We start from the raw sequence: 21,628 nt of genomic DNA on the forward strand, positions 1-21,628 counted from the left end.
AGGTACACACTGTATATTGTATAGCCAGAAAGTTTGGTGAGAGGAAACCAGGTGAATTTGTCACCAAAGGATTTTGGTGAGTGAAAAGTTTGGCGAATTTGTTTGTAAAGCTAATACATTTGTATTGGACAAACGATATCGATTTTGCATATTTTATTGACAGGTCAAAGAAACATCTCATTGTAAAATAATGTAGCATTTACCATTACTAAGGTACAATAACCAGTTAGTTGTAGTCAGATAGTCAACCAGCAAAGATATTGTTATATAAGAAAAATTACGTTTTGCATGCTATATACGTACGTACAAAAATTTCTAGGTATGTAATTTTGACAATTTTCATGTTTTATTTTCAAGAATCACTTTCTTTCACTGAGAATCAAGACACACGGTAGTGTGTCGTGCGGCCCAAGAAGCCGGCGCGCAACCCCGTGAGTATATTGACAGGAAGAAAGAAAACGCAATTTTCGCACCTCCGTAGCTCTGTGCTGCCTTGATGAAACAAGACAAATTTTGCTGTGTAGATTCCCTCCACCTTCAGCACTCCACATTCCAAATTTGAGCAAAATCGCTTCAGGCATTCCTGAGATATGCGACTTCAAAAATTGGCTTAGTTTCTTCGTTTTTTTTTTCTTTTTCTTCTTATTTTTCTTCCTCTTTTCGCACACTTACAAAAACTGCTATAAAACGCGAACGCGTTATCCGATTGCCTTGAAATTTGGCACACAGAAGGGGGGTATAAAGGCGCATCTCGGTACCAACTTTGGCTGGAATACCATAAACAGGGAAAGAGTTATGAGCGATTATGCACGAAAAATAACACCAATATGTTGTCACGCCTACAGGGTAAACCGCGTATGGGAAGAAGCTGAAAATCGGTGGGTGAATAGGTTAACTATTGAACCTCAAACCTTTTGTGGTTTGAAAGAAATCGAGCTAAAAACCAGGAAGATACAGCGAAAAAATCAACAGTGTGTAACAATTACGCAATCGAGATTAGCTAATTTTTAATTCTTTTATTTTATTATTATTATTATTATTATGCTTGCCACGCCTACCAGATAAACCACTTGGGATAATGCTTTGAAAATCGCTGTACAGATGGAGTAATCATCTTAGAAAGGCTCATCAATGGTGTAGAAGAATCAGACTTAAAGCCACGGAGTTATAACACGAAATCCAACTTGGTGTAGCAAGTGCGAGATCGAGATACTCTAATAGAGCAGTCATCCTAATAGAGCAGTCACCCTGAACAGAATTCAAGAGATCAGTTAGAAATAAGTAACCTGTATAGAGATCAGCTACAAACAAATCACCCTGTAGAGAGTTCAGCTACAAACAATTCACCCTGTTCAGACATCAGTTAGAAGAAGTTTTCTTGTAGAGAGTTCAGTTACAAACAAATCACCCTGTTGAAAGATCAGCTGGAAGATGTCACCTTGTAGATAGTTCAGTTACAAAGAAACCACCATGTAGAGAATTCAGCTACAAACTAGTGACCCTGTAGATACATCAGCTAGAAGAAGTTACCTTGTAGAGAGTTCAGCTACAAAGAAACCATTCTGTAAAGAGCTCAGCTGCAAACAAATCACCTATACAGAATTCAGCTACAAACAAATCACCCTGTAGAGAGATCAGCTAGAAGAAGTTACCTTGTAGATAGTTCAGCTACAAACAAATCATCCTGTAGGAGATCAGCTAGAAGAAGTTACCTTGTAGATAGTTCAGCTACAAACAATTCACCCTGTACAGAGCTCAGTTAAAAGAGGTTTCCTTGTAGAAAGTTCAGCTACAAACAAATCACCCTGTAGAGAGATAAGTAAGAAGAAGTTACCTTGTAGATCGTTCAGCTACAAACAATTCACCCTGTAAAGAGATCAGCTAGAAGAAGTTACCTTGTAGAGAGTTCAGCTACAAAGAAACCATCATGTAGAGAATTCAGCTGCAAACAAATCATGTATAGAGAGTTCAGCTACAAACAAATCTCCCTGTAGAGAGATCAGCTAGAAGAAGTTTCCTTGTAGAGAGTTCTGCTACAAACAAATCACCCTGTAGAAAGATCAGCTAGAAGAAATCACCTTGTAGAGAGTTTAGCTTCAAAGAAACAATCATGTGAGAGTTCAGGTACAAACAAATTGTCCTGTAGAGAGATCAGCTAGAAGAAGTTACCTTGTAGAGAGTTCAGCTACAAAGAAACCATCATGTAGATAGTTCAGGTACAAACAAATCACCCTGTAGAAAGATCAGCTATAGAAGAAATCACCTTGTAGAGAGTTCAGCTACAAAGAATCTATCATGTAGAGAGTTCAACTACAAACAAATCACCCTGTAGAAAGATCAGCTATAGAAGAAATCACCTTGTAGAGAGTTCAGCTACAAAGAAACCATCATGTAGAGAGTTCAGCTACAAACAAATCGGCCTGTAGAGAGATCAGCTAGAAGAAATTATCTTGTAGAGAGTTCAGCTACAAAGAAACCATCATGTAGAGAGTTCAGCTGCAAACAAATCACCTGTAGAGAGTTAAGCTACAAACAAATCTCCCTGTAGAGAGATCAGCTAGAAGAAGTCACCCTGCAGGGAGTTCAGTTACAAAGAAATAAACCATGTAGAGAGTTCAGCTGCAAACAAATCACCTGTAGAGAGTTCAGCTAGAAACAAGTCACCCTGTAGAGAGATCAGCTAGAAACAAGTCACCTTGTAGAGAGTTCAGCTAGAAGAAGTCACATTGTAGAGCTACAAAGAAACTACCATGTAGAGTTCAGCTGCAAACAAATCACCCTGTAGAGAACTCAGCTACAAACAAATCGTCCTGTAGAAAGATTAGCTAGAAGAAGTTACCTTATAGGGAGTTCAGCTATGAACAGATCACCCTGTAGAGAGTTCAGCTACAAACAAATCACCCTGTAGAGAGTTAAGTTACAAAGAAACCACCATGTAGAGAGTTCAGCTGCAAAAAAAATCAATCACTCTGTAGAGAGTTCAGCTAGAAGAAGTCACCTTGTAGAGAGTTAAACTGCAAATAAATCACCCTGTACAGAATTCAGCTACAAACAAATCACCCTGTAGAAAGATCAGCTAGAAGAAGTTACCTTGTAGAGAGTTCAGCTACAAAGAAACCACCATGTAGAGAGTTCAGCTGCAAACAAATCACCTGTAGAGAGTTCAGCTAGAAACAAGTCACCCTGTAGAGAGATCAGCTAAAAACAAGTCACCCTGTAGAGAGTTCAGCTAGAAGAAGTCACATTGTAGAGAGTTCAGCTACAAAGAAACTACCACGTAGAGAGTTCAGCTGCAAACAAATCATCCTGTAGAGAGTTCAGCTAGAAGAAGTCACCTTTTAGAGAGTTCAGCTACAAAGCAACCACCATGTAAAGAGTTCAGCTGCAAAAAACTCAATCACCTTGTAGAAAGATCGGCTAGAAGAAGTTACCTTGTAGAGAGTTCAGCTACAAAGAAACCACTATGTAGAGAGTTCAGCTGCAAACAAATCACCTGTAGAGAGTTCAGTTAGAAACAAGTCACCCTGTAGAGAGTTCAGCTAGAAGAAGTCACATTGTAGAGAGTTCAGCTACAATGAAACTCCCATGTAGAGAGTTCAGCTGCAAACAAATCACCCTGTAGAGAACTCAGCTACAAACAAATATGCAGTGTAAAAAGATCAGCTAGAAGAAGTTACCTTGTAGAGAGTTCAGCTACAACGAAACCACCATGTAGAGAGTTCAGCTACAAACAAATCACCTGTAGAGAGTTCAGCTAGAAACAAGTCACCCTGTAGAGAGATCAGCTAGAAACAAGTCACCTTGTAGAGAGATCAGCTAGAAGAAGTCACATTGTAGAGAGTTCAGCTACAAAGAAACCACCATTTAGAGAGTTCAGCTGCAAACAAATCACCCAGTAGAAAGTTCAGCTATGAACAGATCACCCTGTTGAGAGTTCAGTTAGAAACAAGGAATCCTGTATAGAGATCACCTAGTAGTATCGCCTTGTAGAGAGTTCAGCTACAAACAAATCACCTGTAGAGAGTTCAGCTACAAACAAATCACCCTGTAGAGAGATCAGCTAGAAGAAGTTACCTTGTAGGGATTTCAGCTACAAACAAATCACCCTGTAGAGAGTTCAGCTACAAAGAAACCATTCTGTAAAGAGCTCAGCTGCAAACAAATCACTTGTACAGAATTCAGCTACAAACAAATCACCCTGTAGAGAGATCAGCAAGAAGAAATTACCTTGTAGATAGTTCAGTTACAACAAATCACCCTGTAGAAAGATCAGTTAGAAGAAGTTACCTTGGAGAAAGTTCAGCTACAAAGAAACCATTTTGTAAAGAGCTCAGCTGCAAACAAATCACCTGTACAGAATTCAACTATGAACAAATCTCCCTGTAGAGAGATCAGCTAGAAGAAATTACCTTGTAGAGAGTTCAGCTACAAAGAAACCACCATGTAGAGAGTTCAGCTGCAAAGAAATCACCCTGTAGAAAATTCTGCCAGAAACAAATTGCCCTGTAGAAAGATCAGTTAGAAGAAGTTACCTTTTAGAGAGTTCAGCTACAAAGAAACCATTCTGTAAAGAGCTCAGCTGCAAACAAATCACCTATACAAAATTCAGCTACAAACACATCACCCTGTAGAGAGATCAGCTAGAAGAAGTTACCTTGTAGATCGTTCAGCTACAAACAATTCACCCTGTAGAGAGAGCAATTAGAAGAAGTTACCTTGTAGAGTGTTCAGTTACAAAGAAACCACCATGGAGATTTCTGTAATCAATATATGTAACCGGATTTGCGAAAAGGGGTCTTCCACACACATCCAATTCCGTAAACGTTGGAGACCATAACTCAGTGTTCAAGTAACATATTAACCTGAATATTTGACCATGTATTCAGCTATAGTTGTGCTCACCACTGCCCAAATATCAAGGCAATAGCTCTTTCCAATCTGAAGTTATCAATTGTCAAAGTTGGCAAATCGGATGTGTGTGGAAGACCCCTTTTCGCAAATGCGGTCAAATATGTATTATACAGTATATATAATTTGTACATTTACTGATAAAATATTTAAAGTACATCTACTTCATCTTTTCTTCTTCCTGTAGTAAAGAAAAAAACGTAGGTTAAAAAAGTCCCAAAGCTGGTATACAAATACAAAAAGAAATGAAATCTAATCCAAAACAGCCAAGCTGTAAAAAAAGTGTGCGGCCCTCAGAAAGGCTATGGTGAAAAAAGATGTGAAATCCAAGGTGGCGGCCAAGAAATGGCTGTGATGGTAGGTTAATGGTAAAAATTTTAATAAAGACAATTCAGGTGAATTTTTGTGCCGCTTCACAAAATTTACCTAAATTGTCATTATTAAAATTCTTACCATTAACCTACCATCACAGCCATTTCTTGGCCGCCACCTTGGATTTCACATCTTTTTTCACCATAGCCTTTCTGAGGGCCGCACACTTTTTTTACAGCTTGGCTGTTTTGGATTAGATATCTATTATTAGAAAGCATAGAACTAACCCTTAACTTTCAAGGATGAAAATTTTGCGGACCGCACCATGTAACCGCAAAAATTACATCTCTCAAATTTTTTACATAAATGGTAATTTCTACTATTTAGTACTACAGTGCTAAAATGATAATAAACTTAAGGTTACGGTATAGTCACGGGCAATCATTCAAAATTTTGAATGCCTATTGATACTTTTTGGGAAGCCCATAAAACCAGTCTAGCAGTGTGAAAAGTTTTAAATGAAGATGAAGCTCTTCATATTTAATGTTTTTATGTAGCTACAGTGTAGTTTGAGGCAGGTGGAACATTACAATTTGTTGTAGTAACACAAGTAAGCCAGCCCTCAGCTCCAGCTGTCACTACCATGTTTTTCTGCCGCCAAATACAGCAAAAGCTGTAGGCTCTATTGGCTTTTCTGGGGCATAGTGATACTGTATATTAAATTTATTAGGTCCTGTGGAAGCGTTTTTTGGCATGTTTCTCCCCAGTGACTCAGATACAAGCCTTCAAAGAGCTTGTTTCACTCGAAAAAACTACTAAAAGTTCAATAAAACATCTATACAACCAGTAACTTAAAAAATCGCTTCCACAGGACCTAGATATTTTAGTTGTTTAGCCACTTGTGTTGAAATTATAAGGATTCAGTAATCTGTTATTCTGGTTTTTGGCAGCACATTTTTATAAAACATCGCTCTATTGTAGACCACACACCCAAGGACAGTCATTGTTCTGTAGTAAAAACAAACAAGCACAATTAGTTGTATTGCTAACACAACACAGTTGTTGAAATTATTTATCCCTACTTGGTTTAAAGCAGGTTTTGTAATTTGTTCCGCCCACGCATTTTAAACTATTCCGTAACCTTAAGGTAGTGTCTATATCACCACTTTCACGGTATAAGTACAAAACACATCATTGTGGAAAATATAATGAACACTTTTTGAGTAGCTCCTATTGACTCTATACAGATATCACTAAGGTAAACGACATGATACTTAATTATGTTGATGTTAAAGTACCTCACAACAATCAGTGACATAATTGGCAGAGGAAGGATACAAACAGGGATGTGGAACAGTATAGGAATGTACTACAAACTGTTACCAAGGACTAAGTGGCAGTGAAAGTGGATATACGAGAGGATGGGGTTTGTTGATTTCCCATCACAAAAAGAGATCTCATATTCAAGGAACTGTAGTTTCATACAAATTAATTCCAGGAACCATCAACATCTTGGAAGCTATATTATGATTAATGTATTGAATTACACTAGACCAACAAATTAATACCATAGTATAAGTTCTAGCTATTGTACTATTTCTAAAAAAATGCTTGCTAAGCTAATACTATGCCTTGCTAAGCATCATTCAACCAACTAAATGCTTACAGCATAATCCAGTTTGTTTTTGCTTTGCAACATTGCATACAACACCTACAGTAATTAACTACAATTCTATGCATTTTGAATTTCATTGTCGCAACTTGAACAAACCACCTTACACCACAAAAAGTATCTTCTCAATTGTTTCATAGTTTGTTTATTTGGTTTTAAAAGTCAAATTCACTAAACAAAGCTACTAATTAGTTCTCAATTTTCATACACGTACAGCAAAGACACGCACCTTACAACTCAAAGTGATACACCATTTCTAGAAGTTTAGTTTTTCAGTTGTTACAATGCCCACAGAGCTGATGATATGAAGATAGGAACATACAATGAATGCAGGAGTAAATTATTGATCCACTAATCATCAAAATTTGACTATAGATACCTATATAACTATTCTTTACTATTTTGGAATCTATATATGGCTTCATGTTGCCTACGACCTGATGCCGATTTCACCTACTGGGGTTTAACTTCCATTCACTACTAGTTTTTCATGTGACTTCATTGGAATAGAAATACGAACAACATTCTCAGTAATTACTTACATCCCTTAAAGGAAGCAAAATTTACCATTGAAGTAGTACAGGTTCATCAGATGCAGTATAAATAGGACAGTTGAGTTCTCTTTGGCAGCATTAAACCACCTCAAAGCTTAATTAAAAATCAACCTTCGAATCTAAATGTCTCTACAATTGGTATTATGTTTGATAATCACTTTGACTGTAGCATGTCAATGTCTAGAGAATGGCTCAGTCACAAATGGGAATGTCGTATGTATGAGAAATGGTACACTTGTTGCAGACAGTGGAAACAACAGTGCTTGCTATGATGCAAACTACAACAGTGCAGAACGATTTCGATTATTTAGCATTGATTGCTGCAATCAAGTAGCACAAGAGAGTAGGAGAAAATTTAGTGCAATATTTCAGAGTATAAAGTTTGGATCCTTGATAAATGCAGCAGTAAGTTACCAAACAAATTGTTTCAAAACAGTATTTAAAGTCATTCCTTTTGTCTTTACAGCTACAGGCACGCTACCCGGAAAATTTAGTTCAAACAAAAGCAGCTACTCATAATATAAACAGTGCATTAATGAAATTTTCCAGCACATGCAAGAGATACACTGATGTTATGGCTTTGAAGAATCAGTTTCAATCTCATGTGTTCAATAGTAATCTAACATCTGATACAGCATCACAACTCACTCAGTTTATCATCGAGTTGCAAACTGCAGCAGTTAACCTTCAAAACATTGAGGTAAGTAATTTTTAAGAAAAATCTAGCATTGTTATTATAGCTATAAGTCTTCCACAATATTACTCTCTGTCTCTTTTTATTACTATAGCAAGAAAGTGGTAGCTCATGTGTGGAGTTCACTGCAAGACAATACTATCATATCTACAAATCAAGATTTGGAAATGACGTACTTCAATCACTTAAATACAGATCAGATAACTGGGGAAGTAGTGTAAACATCTGCTGTAAATGGGGACTGTATAAGTGAAAACATTGTTGATCGATTAATTAAAGAAGCTCTTATAATTTAAGTGATTTTTATTTGCAATAGAATTTTATATTATTATAATGTGATTTTTAAAACTAATTTGCTTCTTTTTAACCTTTGAAACTTTGTATAATTGTACTTTTTAAATAATAATAGTTAGTCATCACTTTGCTGTATCTCATAAACTGAATGTCACTAGAGGATAAAGTCAGTACGAGGTTTGGATTTTCCCTCTACCTTCAGCAGTTTTAGTGGCAATGTTGTAATTTTCTGTATTTTAGCCTTTTCAAGGGTCCCATTTGGGATAGCAATTCTAATAAAACTTTTGTTGGTGAGAAGACGATGTGTTTAGTTGAATACATAATATTATCTAGATCCAAGCCATTGTGGTGCATGTCTAGACTACTGTATGTTGCTATAGGCACCACTAGGTCTCCTAGATGATTGTTTGATAGCATCTAATGAATGAGAGCATTTGTTTTAAGTGTCTAGGGGGCATCATGTAAGCCCACTAACAGAAATTATCTGGCTATACCCCTGGTTGAGAACTTACACCAGACTGCTTGTATTGTCAACTGAAAAGTATACCTGCTAAACTGTAGGAAAGAATTTGTAATTGCACGAGTGTGGAAAATTAAGATATTTTATTCTTACATAAAAGCTAGATGACACACAAAACACTACATACAAAGCTATTCATGTGCCAGCTGCAAATTGACAATTTTGTGTAATCAGCTGGTGAAAGAAATGATCGACGTACAAAGAAGAACAATGGTAAGATCATGATGCATGCATTGCATTCTTGTGGAACACAAACAGGCACTTGTTAGGCGAAAGCAATATCTAACTGTGACATACATCAAGTCTATAGCGGTTGCCATACTTATATGAAAGCATCAGTTAGGCTCAAATTTTTTAAAAACTTGTTGGAGGCATTTCCAGCTGCTTTGATGGGCTTCACTGTACCCAACCAATACTGTCAAAGATGGTTCCTGGTTGATACTCTTGAAAATGTAAATATTTATGATTTCTGTTATTTATTAATAGAGCATGCCTAGACTACATGTTGCAGGGGGGTTCTAATCACCACTAAGGCTGGGATTTTTTCTGCATTCAGTAGGACTTTTGACATGATGATTTGACTGGTGGGATAGCATTTGTGCAGATCCTACTAAATGTGACCACTTAGCAAGGTGCCTGTGGACACAACTTTCTAACAACATTTGAATTCCATGTCAATTAATGAATGCATTACAATAGAAAATTAAACTCAGGTGGCTGGTCAGGTAGAGCTTGTATCACTGCATTCACAATGGTTGGGATATCGAAGGTAGTCAGAGGCCTGGAGTAAAAGGTGCCCTCCTGATACGCTTAGCATTCGCTGGAGGCTGATCATCAGCAGGATTAGTGCATTTTCGTGATGTGCGCGAAGTCTGTCTTGATGCCCTGTTGTTTCCGTAAGCACTCTGATTTGTTTTTCTCCTAGGCATTATTTAGGAACGTTAACAGTTCATCAGATGCCACAACACACACCGTTTAGTAACTCATCAGATGTCGCAGCACACAAACTAAGCACGTGCTACCAAATCTTCTTAATAAAGCCTGACTACTCCAATTAGAGCCCATTTACTTGATATGCTGGGAAATGATCTCCTAACCCATAACGCCACTTAATAATTGGTAAGCTTGTATGCTGCTTGTTGTTCTAACATTAACCTTCTTAATATTTATGCTTGCACAATTGTGTTGGGTTTTTGCAGATCTGGTCACAATTGTTGTGTGTTTCCTTGCATCATCTTTCTTCAATACATACAAAGGTGAAATCAATGAAGAAAGATAGATCTTGTACTATTGTTTCAACATGAATAAACAAATGCCCATAACTTGTGTACTGCAATGAAACAAAGATTTTCGAAGTAGGAAAATAAGATGATATCCAGGTTTTTATTGTTAGATCCTTTCTTTACTAAGAACAAAGTGTTTAAAAAAATTATGGATTTCATGCAAGTATTGTATTCTAGCACGATTGTATTGGGTTTTCACAGACCTGGAACTTCAGCAATTTAAACTATAGTGTCTACATCACCGCTTTTACTCTAAATAACAGCATAAGCACAACACATCAACATGTACATTAAGTGCATGGTAATAATGTGGAGAGTCAAGCTACATAATGAACACTTTTTGAGCAGCGTACATTTAACTGTATGCAAACTAGATATCACCAAGGTGATATCTAATTTTATGTAGTAACTACACAACAGCCAGTAACAAAAGTGGTACAGTAAGGATACAAACAGGATGTGGAACAGTATAGGAATGTACTACAAACTGTTACCAAGGACTAAGCGGTAAGAAAAGGGGATGTACAGGTTTGTTTACTTTCCAGCATAAAGCAATGATGCCATTTGAGGGATCAAAACAACAAAGGAACTATTGTTTCATATGAACATTACAAAATTTGTTAGCAACTACTAATGCTATGGTATTTGATGGTCTAGTGTAATTCAATAATTCAATACACAAGTCTTAACAACTTCCAAAGATTTTCGAAGTAGGAAAATAAGATGATATCCAGGTTTTTATTGTTAGATCCTTTCTTTACTAAGAACAAAGTGTTTAAAAAAATTATGGATTTCATGCAAGTATTGTATTCTAGCACGATTGTATTGGGTTTTCACAGACCTGGAACTTCAGCAATTTAAACTATAGTGTCTACATCACCGCTTTTACTCTAAATAACAGCATAAGCACAACACATCAACATGTACATTAAGTGCATGGTAATAATGTGGAGAGTCAAACTACATAATGAACACTTTTTGAGCAGCGTACATTAACTGTATGCAAACTAGATATCACCAAGGTGATACCTAATTTTATGTAGTAACTACACAACAGCCAGTAACAAAAGTGGTACAGTAAGGATACAAACAGGGATGTGGAACAGTATAGGAATGTACTATAAACTGTTACCAAGGACTAAGCGGTAAGAAAAGGGGATGTACAGGTTTGTTGACTTTCCAGCATAAAGAAATGATGCCATTTGAGGGATCAAAACAACAAAGGAACTATTGTTTCATATGAACATTACAAAATTTGTTAGCAACTACTAATGCTATGGTATTTGATGGTCTAGTGTAATTCAATAATTCAATACATAAGTCTTAACAACTTCAAACACGATAATGGTTCCTGGAGAAATGCTTATAGTACATCTTTTAGTAGATCTGAACTTGTGTAACTACACATTCCACAATAAAACTATAAAGCTTGTGTAAACAAAATTAGTACTAACATTTTAGTAGGACACTATCACAGACACACATTTTCACATACAGATCCCCCTTAAGTTATGATATGCTTTACTGTTAATACTCAAAGTCACTGACACAGTTGTAACACAGAATAGTACAATGAATTGCAGAGTACTGAAGTTTTTGTTTGAAATGAACTAGTTAATTCTATTACAGGTAATCTATGCAGCAAACTTTTGTGGCATAATATTTAACAATTGTAAATAACTGCAGTGGAAAGTAGTGGCTGTGTTCCAACAAAAGGAGCAGTTCATAGGTAAACACATCTTAGCACAATCTGGCCATGAAGGTACCACATCATTTGACATCACAGTAAAACTTTTACAGCAATTACGTTCCTATGGCTTTTATTTATAATTTATATAAACTCAACTGCTGAATGGGTTCTATGCAATGTGAGGAAGACAACATCAGCTCTGAATGTTTCATTACTGGTATGAGCGAAATAGTAACTAGCAACATAGGAAGGCTTGTGTGATTCATATTATTCACTGGAGGTATAGTTGACAAATTAAATGAGGTTTACATTGGTACAATCTAAACCAAGTTAATTTACAAAACGGATGTTTTAATCATGGTAAACAAAAATAGCTGTGGTTAGGATGTATGCATGTGCAAAATAGGCATGTGATCATTATTTGTCACCTCAACATGATGTTGGCACTACTCAATCTTCAGCTGGTTCCTTTCCATACATAAATTAAAACATGGGAATAGAGATCACTGAAAAAGTAAAGAAACAAGAGTCAAACAAGCCAGCATGTTAAACACACAGAGATCTCTATTTGGACTCAATGGATATGGTAGAAACTAAGGGAAAACAGTATTTTCTCTATAAATTAGGGAAAGATAAGTACTGAGAATGCTTCTGTATTAATGTTTATTTGAGTCCAAATAGAGATCTCTGTGTGTTTAATATGCTGGCTTGTTTGACTCTTGTTTCTTTACTTTTTTTCAGCAATCTCTATTCCCATGTTTTTATTTTTTAAATTATTTTTACACTAGTTTGTTTACTTTGTATAAAATGGATACCTAACATGATAATAGTGAGGTGCTGGTGGTGCTTGATGTTACTCAGTATCAAGTCAGTCATCATGTACATTAGTAGTTAGCTCAGTGTTGTCAACATTAATGTATCGTTCCTTACTATTGAATGTATACTTTGTCTACACAGCTTTGATATATCCAACTATAGGTAACATATAGCATGCTGTGAGTAGCAGTAGTATGGCTTCAGTTAGGTGATCACAATAAGTCAAGTACCCAGTGGTACACAACAACATTGCTGCTCTTAATATACTGTGGTTAATAAAATGTAGGTAATGATAAGGTTTCCAAATGAACATGTTAATGTGAATAAATTGGATACCTATCAACACTTATTAACACGTTGGTTACCCTTGCAGAAACTAAGTCAGAAGATCAATAGCAAAGTGAACCTAAAAGAAGCAAATTTGCTTGAAAGTGGATGTTAACATTGCAATATGCATTTAAAAATAGGTCATGGACATGAAGAAAGACACAGGAAGGAAAGGTATGTAGTTTTTGTCCCAAAAAGTACTCACATTTTGCTCTAGCCCTGTGGGAAAAAATAGTTATTATTATTATACAACCAAGTACTAAGAATAATATGAAATGCGGTTAAAATTACGTCATAAATAAATAATAATTGAAAACTACGAGGCCTAGAGACATAAACTAACAGGGGATCAATTCGCCTGTGAACGAAGGCACAACCATATAATCGTTGTGCCTGTTCATGCCGATGACTTTAACGTACGTGTAATTCTATATAACGCCCAGTACCACACCCATGCTTTAATTGCACGAAGGAGTAGATTAGCGAACAGGCGGGAGTGATTGCAGGAGAGCCAGAGGCCACTTTACACGTAAACAACAAGATTACAAGTATGTTTAAATGTTTCTAAGCTGTTTTCAGGTGGCACAGTGTTCCAAGTCACCATGCCAGGTGCCAGTGGACATACTCCTTGTGATGAACAAAATAAAAAGTATGTTAACATGATTGCTTGTTGTGTATTTGTATTATTTTGTATACTTCTGTTCATCTTTTACCTGGCTTGCTAGCTACATTATTTCCATCTCCAACAGGCACTGATCCAGAAATAAACCAAGGTGGGTGGCTGGCCCAGATTTAAGTTGACAATCCTGAATGTCTTAGTATTTATATCGAGGAAAGAGCTGGCAATGCTATCATATAGCTTGTACAGTGAAGCACATAGCTAGTAGCATACCCTTCAGGTGTACTTGTGATTTACATGCATTTGTTTTAACCACTGGTGCTAAGTCTGTACTGGGATTACAAAATACATGATATGTGCATACCTGTGTACATACTGCACATTCCTCTTTCTTGTATGTAAAATGTAGGAGATGATATAGTTTAGGCATGCTCCATTGATAAGTCAATGTGTGTGAATTATCAAATGTGAATTCCACTAATCACATGCCTCATAGGAAACATTGCCTTAAAGGTTATAGCTATAATACTCCCTGTATGTTTAAAATTTTACTAATTTTGATGCAATCACTTTATGCCATAGCCCTAGGGTAACTTGCTGGCAATTATAAAAGTAAAATTGACTCAGCCCTGAAGCAGACCCCATACTTTTCTTCAAGAGCTCCTCTGCCTGGTGATAGTTAATACTGCCTACTATAATTCATGTATACTGCTATGGTGATAGACTGAGTAGCCAGCTAGCATTGGAATCCGATTGGCATGCAATGCAGGGATTTGATTCATATTGATATAATACGCAAAATAACAAAAGAGTAGTAATGATTAGTATTATTATATATTGCATGTCTGAGTGGCCCCAAGGCCATGCAAATATGGTGGGTGGTTAGCCACCCCATCCACCCCCTATGGGTTAGTCCCTGTCCAGTGGTCAGTGTCAATAATACATTGCTGCATACAGTTCTATGGTATAAACTGCATCTCCTGTATGTTGCACAGTATTGTGTTACACATCATTATGCCATTGCTACACCATTGATGTATTGGCACTCAGCTACCAGTAGTTTTGCATTTTGCATAGGGCCTGGCAAGCCATTTTGTGGAGAATGTTAACACCGGCACAGTTTTCAGCTGATAAGTTTGTGTGTGAAAATGCACAGCTCTCAACCTGAAGCCTTTCAGTGCCAGGAGTGAGATTACTTTGTCACAGAAGCACAATACCTCTTACAACCAGACACTTTCCTGGATGCACTGTGCTTTGTCATTTTCACTATTACGTTCTGCTGTACTGGCTATTCATGGGAGCAGAAAGTTAGAGTCAACATAGCTCCCTGCTGTCTCCACTCAGTCCACTGAGCTGTGTTTAGTGGAAAGCCGTGTTCTTATTGATTAGAACAATTGTGGTTTTGTTTGTTTGTTTCATTTCATTTCATTTTAATTTATGATGTTTTGTCATCACCATCATTATTATACTTTTAGACAGAAACTATAAACATTGCCGTAATAATATCTCATACAACATGATTAAGATAACAAACACTACATACACAAAATGTGCCCTTAGGCTGATAATTGCTGTGTGGTTGTGCTTGTTGCTGTTTATTTACCTACATACTGTATTGTGTCTATACATAGTTATAGTCTGCAATGCTACCGCACAATTGAATTGTACTTATTCTTGGTGGCATACCGTATAGTAAAAAACTTTAGAGAATTTGACGAATAGCGTTCAATTTGCCAAAGTTTTTTTGCCAATTATTTTAGATGATCACACGAGCACATTGAGTAACTAGAACTTGAGATGAAGCTATGTCAGCTCGTACCACCATGCAATAAATATTGAGATGACTTTCGAGATCTCCCTAGGAATGTGTCCCACAGTTGTAAGCACTCCTTGGGATTGCATTTCCACTGGCTTCCCGTTTGCACATCAGCTAGTTCATCGTCTCATGATGGATTTGGCCAAATACTTTGATATACATGATAACCTCTGCTACTGGAGTTCACTGAAAAAGTAAATACAGCCACTCTCGGCATTGCAGGAGATAGCGAAGCATTCCGACTTAGCTAGCACATTGTTAGATCAGTAGCTACAAAAGTACTGCTACAACAACAATGCTAGCTACCTATACACTTACTACACTACTTAATTGATGAGCTGACACCTTGTTGTAATATCCTTACATACCGTACAGTAATAACTTTGGTGGTAAAACTTTGGCAAATAGTATTTCAATCGCCAAAGTTTTTTCCATCAATTTTTTCAACAGAGGGGTTTCGTCACACTTTTTTTACTGCCAAAGTTTTTTACCATACGGTATCCATTATTTTCTGGTATTGGATTTTTATCCTATTGAAGGTATTGCCATCTTTCACAGTGATCAGCTGCATGCAGCTGTTTGTTCTCTAAATTGTAGTATATCATATTATCATTTTAGGACATATGGCCCAGCTCATATTTAAAAACTCAGATAGCAGTTTCTAGTGAAATATCCTGCTTCTTTTATCATTGAGGTCTGCTCTTAGAAACTTCAGCAGCCATGCATGTTTTAATCCAGTACCTTGATTCATCCTCATTAAACATTATAATTTTAGGACTCTTTAATGCTTTATTGCTTGCAGGGATGAGATTCAATACCATAAATATGACAGCATGCACTTGCACCTCAACTTGTGAGAATCATGTAGGAGGGGTGGTGACAATGCATTATGTGGCAAACCATGGTCGGGTATTCAATACAACATAATGCCCTAACGACTGTAATTGCATATATCACTTATGTTTACTGTATGTGCATATTTTCCATCCACATTGGTCATGCACTGTTGTACATGCCCCATTTGTGGTTGTGCTTGGTTGTACATGCCCCAGGCCTAGTAATTATACAACCAAGTAAAGATAATATGAAATGCGGTTAAAATTACGTCATTAATGATGAATGAACAAATAATAAATAAATAAATAATAAATAATGTTTGAGGAAACTACAAGGCCTAAGGCTTCGCACTCGCCAGGAATAGAATCCATGTTGTATGAAGAGACAATCGTATAATGGGCGGGTGCTATCGTGGAGGTGATAGAAACGTACAATGATTCTATTTAACGCCGATCAAACAGTTAGCACGTGACGCTACTATTAATAGATCAGGCGGATTCTAGACAAGCAAACTACTGTTCATTTGTGTTTGAAAGTGGGCGACAATGACTCTTTCGATTGGAAGACGAGTGGTTGCTACTCCTGCTTAATGAACAACAAGATTGGAATACTAAGAAGAACAAGATTGGTCATTTTAGTGCAAATGACCCAGCTCATGTTAAATATATACATAACTCAGATATCAGTTGTAGGTGACAGACAGTTGAAATACTCTGCTTTTATCCTAATCTTACCGTGGTCTGCTAATACATCCCTTATGTATATGTGCCAGTCAATTCCTCTAGAATTGTATTACTGTGCATCTTTTCTACCTGCACATACTGTGTTCACCATGCACTGTTTGTACATGTCCCATTAGTAGGTTGTCCCGTTGGTGATTGTACTTAGTTGTATTTGCCCCGGGCCTAGTTATACAACCAAGTACTAAGAATAATACGAAATGTGGTTAAAATTACGTCATTAATAATCTATATAATAATTCTATAACTCTTTTCCGGCACTGTTCCGTCGATCTTGGTCGGATTCCAATCGGATCGGTACCATTCAAATCTAAAATTTGAGGCGAATCTTTTGATCCGGGATTGGTGACGATTCGTTGAACTGCTGGAAATATCCTTTAAACCACCGTAGCTACCCGAGGAAGACACGAATGTGTCCAAAACTTTCTGGAGACCTTTATCGTGTTACCAGTCTTCCCCATCCCAGCTTACACCAGACGTTTCTCTCCCCCTGTGGACGACAGAACAAGAAACAGAAAATCGAGGCCATAAAAAATTTTAAACAGAAACTCCTCCCTGGTTTTTTCCCCGATTAGCTTCAAACTCGCTAGACCAACTACCCGTCCAAAACAATGTGTCATAAGGTGGTTTTCGTGTCTGTCCTTATGTGCTAACCTTGGTTGCGAGATACTTATCACTGTCAATGGCCATTATAAGTTTACGATACGCGTGTACGGCGTTCGGTATACACGCGTTGCCAATAGAAAATCAGATGACGTATTGGTCTAAAAGCTTACAATGAAATAGGATCAATCACTTTTTCATGATTTAACCAATCACATCAGCGAATTTGATCATGTGATCTGGTGTGTACGCTATCATCCGGCAACTAAAAAAAATTTTTTTTATCACATCCACCAGTATAAAAGGAGAGTTTCATAGTGGGTGTGGCAAGTCTACGAGCTATGATCGGGCTGCTTGACAGTCTACAGAGGGAAGACTCGCCGGGAATACACACTCTGCACCCTGCTGTGTTGTCCACTACAAGGATAGAGAAGTGTCAGCTACTGCGTCACGAATATAAGCAGGTCAGGGACTACAGACAGACCTAAAACGGAGGATTACCAGCAGCACCACTGTAAGGGTGAAGGAAACAGTCGTAGTAGGGGTGGCAATTTAAAGAGCTATGATCACTCCAATCAGGCTACCTAACAGACTACACAAGGAAGATTCGCCATTATGAGAGATGAAGAACGGAAGATTACGTTTAACTACTCTAATAAAACATACATCTACCTTACCAGGCTACGAATCGTGGACAACATCATGAAGTGACTGTTGCAGTCTTCAATGTGTAGGGAGACATAAGATACGTTTTCATTCCTTGGTAACTCCACAGGGACAGCTGAAACTTATAGAAGCTCTATTACTTATCTCCATTGAACTACCCTAATAGAACATACATCGCGATATCTACCCTAATAGAACACACACAACCTCTACCAAAAATAAATCAGTCAATCTCTCTCTCAACCTCTCTAGAGTAACCACTCTTCATATGAAGAATTTCATCTTGGTAATGCACCTTGATTCAGAAAGCAACAAAAGAACTCTTCTCTATCCAAATCCACATGGTTGTGTTGACCTTGCTCATGCAGTACAGCTGATAAACTTGAATACCCATACTCAATACTGTACTGCATACACACTTGGTCATGCGATAAGTAAACATTACACTAACATGACTAGGATGTAGAAATAAAACTACAATTCAGTTACTCAAATTGACTACATAAATATACAAAATGAATGTGACAAATGCAAGTTGAATTAGAACATAGCTCATTGTGGTGATGCACCAACTATTGGTAAATTGATCCTCATACCACACTCAAAGACTTTGTTAGTTCATGCAACATCATCAAAGTTGAGTACATCCCTGCCATTCATAACTAATCTTTTTCATGTATGTGCATGGTTGCAATGGGACACATCTTGATACGCCACCTTCATGAGAACTGTGTTCTGCATGAGTACTGTACAGATGTGCAGAAATTCCATTACACAAAGCCACCAACATTATAACTATAGATGTTAGTGCCACACACAATTGAGGAAATTATGTATGCACATCAGTAGCTATGTGTAATCATGTCTTTGTTGGTGTGTAATAATGTGATTACTCCTTGATCATTAGTAATGTTCAAATTTAAGTGTATTCACACAATAGGACATAACAATTGTCTTAGTATCACGTGCATTTTGCACGGGTACCACTAGTGAATGAATAAATAAATAAATAAATAATAAAATTAATAATGTTTGAGAAAACTAAAAGGCCTAAGGCTTCGCACTCACCGGGAATAGAATCCATGTTGTATGAACAGATAATCGTATAATGGGTGAATGTTTCTGTGGGGGTGATAGAAATGGTATGACAATTCTATTTAATGCCAATCAAAACAGCACGTGATATACCCACTACCAATCGAGCAGGCTATTTAGACGAGCGAACTACTATTCAATTGTGTTTGAAAGTGTTGCCAGCTGGCACACTAAGTCTCAAGTCACCATGCCAGCTGCCAGTGGATGATCTCCGTGTATCGATGGCTGCAGGACACCTGAATAGGTTTGACATGCCAGCTGCACAAGGACAGGTATGTTTGTTTGTATTGTAATGTACATATGTCTTGTATTTTATATTTTTCTGGCTTGCTAGGCTCTGGTTGGTTTGGTTATCTGTTTGTACTAATGTACTGTAAAGAGCGTGGTATGTTTTAAATATTCTCTTGTATTCTTGTACATTTTGCCTTTACATAGCTTACTAGGTTCTGGCTGGCTTGGCTGTCCTCATTTATCTGGTTCACCTGGCTGGCATACTCCTACAGTATTGTGCATCTCCTGTAGGTTGTTTATGCATATAGTGTGTACCCAACACTGTGCCATAGCCACACCATTGATGAATCGTATGTGACCTCTAGTTGATGTTGATACTGTGCTGCATAGTGGCTGCATAGCTGAGTAAATAATTGTAGTAAATTGTTAATGTGACTGCTCTATTAGAGTACTTTTGTGCATTTGTTTAATTTCCACATCATGTGTTACTCAAAGTGAGATCTCTATCCCATAATATAATAGATTGTACACAGAATCTACTGAGGTCTTGAGCTTTTATCTTCAGTGATGTTGCTAATAATGTATTGCTGCATGCAATACTGTAATAATGTATAGCTCTCTCCTTTATGTTTTGTACGCATCATTAGGGGGTTGTCGCATTAGTGTATGTACTTGGTTTTATGTGACGCGGTCCTAGTAATTATACAACCAAGTACCAAGAATAATATGAAACGCAGTTAAAATTACGTCACAAATAAATAAATAAATAATTAATAATTAATGTTTGAGAAAACTACGAGGCCTAGAGACATGAACTAACCGTGGATAGATTCGCCTGTGAATGAAGGCACAAACGTATAATCGTCGCTCCTGTTTGTGCTGATGACTTGACCATACGTGTAATTCTATATAACGCCCAGTACCACACCCTTGCTTAATTACTTACATATTGCGCGAAGAAGATTAGTGATGCCCGTGCAGGAGAGCCAGAAGCCACTTGTGTAAACAAGAAGATTACAAGTAAGTTTTTATGTTTGTAACATCTCAAGTCTCCATGCCAGCTGCCAGTGGATTCATTCACGTAAATAAATAATACAAGAAAACATTAAACTGACATATGCCACACTCTTTACAATAAGCTTACAGTTACATATAAAATACAAGTAAACAATTTTGTCTTGTGCAGCTGGCATGGCAAACTTTCTTTGTGTTGGTGTCAGGCAATTCAATACGTACTTAATCTTTTTTGCCTTCACCTGGCGTAGCTACTAGGCTCTAGTGGCTTGGCTGTCTTCCTTTATCTGGTTCATCTGGCTTGCATACGCCTACAGCATTGTGTAGCTATCTCCTGAAAGTTGTGTATGTATAACTATAGTGTGTCACCCATCACTGTGCCATTGCTACATCACTGATGAAACTTACTTAGCTCTAGTTGATGTTGGTATGCATTGCTGTATATTGGCTAATAATTTTTATCTGCATGGTGATGTTGCCTATAATGTATTGCTGCATACAATACTGCAATAATGTATAGTTCTCTCCTGTATGTTTTGTATACATATACTTTGTACACATCACTGTGCCATTTATACCACACCAATGATGTACTGGCACTTAGCTACTGGTGGCCTTTAGTTACGATGCCACTATTGTGTTATATCTGTCACTACTGTGACATATTGAGTTGATTTGGGGATAATGCATTCACCACCTAATAGCCTCACTGGGGGGCTGTCACGTTGGTGTATGTACTTGGTTGTATGTGACACAGTCCTAGTAATAATAATAATAATAATAAGATGAACTCAAAATGGCAGATTTCAATTCTATTAAAAAGTACTTTTACCAAGTCCTTTTACATTCATCTTTGCTAGTGGACCAAAATTTCTTCCAAATTAACCTCTAAGGCTTCTTATGAGGTTGGGAAAGGTTTCTAAGGTGGTGTTTAGTT

The 21,628-nt window shown here is 37.2% G+C and overlaps 2 protein-coding genes across 2 annotated transcripts in view; one reads left to right on the forward strand and one right to left on the reverse strand.

The window, feature by feature from the left end:
* Positions 1 to 21,628, reverse strand: part of LOC136237995 (uncharacterized) — a 174,129-nt gene that overhangs the window by 73,215 nt on the left and 79,286 nt on the right. The gene's annotated exons all lie outside the window — the stretch shown is intronic.
* LOC136237997 (uncharacterized) overlaps positions 20,592 to 21,628 on the forward strand; it is a 294,291-nt gene continuing 293,254 nt past the window's right edge. Inside the window, exon 1 of the transcript XR_010692706.1 lies at positions 20,592 to 20,697. The gene's annotated coding sequence lies outside the window, so the exon portion shown is untranslated. The remainder of the gene's footprint in view (positions 20,698 to 21,628) is intronic.

This window comes from Dysidea avara, chromosome 11, assembly GCF_963678975.1.
Source record: "Dysidea avara chromosome 11, odDysAvar1.4, whole genome shotgun sequence".
Lineage (NCBI taxonomy): Eukaryota > Metazoa > Porifera > Demospongiae > Dictyoceratida > Dysideidae > Dysidea > Dysidea avara.